The sequence below is a fragment of the Mandrillus leucophaeus genome, unplaced genomic scaffold (genome assembly GCF_000951045.1).
Source record: "Mandrillus leucophaeus isolate KB7577 unplaced genomic scaffold, Mleu.le_1.0 Scaffold80, whole genome shotgun sequence".
Lineage (NCBI taxonomy): Eukaryota > Metazoa > Chordata > Mammalia > Primates > Cercopithecidae > Mandrillus > Mandrillus leucophaeus.
Genome location: NW_012108697.1, coordinates 1,561,380 through 1,562,839, shown reverse-complemented (window position 1 = coordinate 1,562,839; position 1,460 = coordinate 1,561,380).

The following is a 1,460-nucleotide window of genomic DNA, read 5'->3' as shown; positions in this document are numbered from 1 at the left end:
TCTGTTTTTTTGTTTTGTTTTGTTTTGTTTTGTTTTGGAGACAGGGTCTCTTTCTGTCACCCAGGCTGGAGTGCAGTGGTATGATCACAGCTCACTGCAGTCACAACTTCCTGGGTTCAGCTAATTCATTTTATTTTTTATTTTATTTTTTGTAGAGACAGGGTCTTGCCATGTTGCCCAAGCTGGTCTTGAGCTCCTGGGCTCAAGCAATACTCCCCCCTTGGCCTCCCAAAGTGGTGGGATTATAGGCATGAGCCACCGCATCCAGCTTGAAAATTCTTTATCAAATAAAACAATTTATTTAGGGGTGGAAACACTGCAGTGGGTCTCTGATTGACTTACTTCTACACTGTTTAATTGCCTGAGGGTTATACACACAGGCACGAATTATAATGTTCCTTTAATTTCAGGCAACATTGATTTAATTAGTATTCACAACAAAATATTTCTTTGATCCTAGGCAGCACTGGGAAATAATACAGGGTCCCCAGTCCCCCATCCCTATGACCCCCACCCCACCTCCAGGGAAAGCTGAAACATCCCTCCTTATCTCTCGTGATTTGTTCAATAATCACTTGCCCCATTTGAGCAACAGGCAGAGAATGACAAAGATTCTGACACAAATTAGACTTCTTCAGGTAGATCGGACTCCACTTCAAACAGCTTTTTGACCTTGACTTATTTCCTGTGGGTTTAAGAAAAGTACATCTCCTGCTCACCCACAGGAGGCCCACTTTTTTTTTTTTTTTTTTTTTTTTTTTTTTTGAGAGGGAGTCTGGCTCTGTCACCCAGGCTGGAGTACAGTGGCACGATCTTGGCTCACTGCAACCTCCACCTCCTCGGTTCAAGTGATTCTCCTGCCTCAGCCTCCCAAGTGGCTGGGATTACAGGCACCCGCCACCACGCCTGGCTAATTTTTTTGTATTTTTAGTAGAGATGGGGTTTCACCATGTTGGCCAGGCTGGTCTTGAACTCCTGACCTCAAGTGATCTGCCCACCTCGGCCTCCCAAAGTGCAGAGATTACAGGTGTGAGCCCCCGCACCGGGCCAGGAGGCCCACTTTTTACTTCTACTGTTTCTCCTCTCCCTGCTTCCCAGGGACCCTTCCAGAGTCTGAGTTGGAGCAGGTGGTTTTGCTTTGCGTTCTGACCAGGAAGTGAAACCTGGGTGTGAGCAATGTTTTGCATTATGTGGCCGTTTCCCCTCCTCCTCCCTGCCTCAGGACGGAAGGCTTGCAATGTCCAAACTGGGTCTGGCCTCTCAGGGGAAATTTCTCAAAGCAGTGGGAACAAGAGTCCCTCAGTGCTGGATGGCTGGGGAATGGGTGGCCGAGGAGTGAAGCTCTATTCTGGGCAGAGCACTCCCCAGTGATCGGGATTCGAGTAGAGATCTTTGGAGGGGGAACATGAGAAGGGGGCACCAAATGAGAACCAGGGGAGCCTGGTTAGGACTTGCGTGCA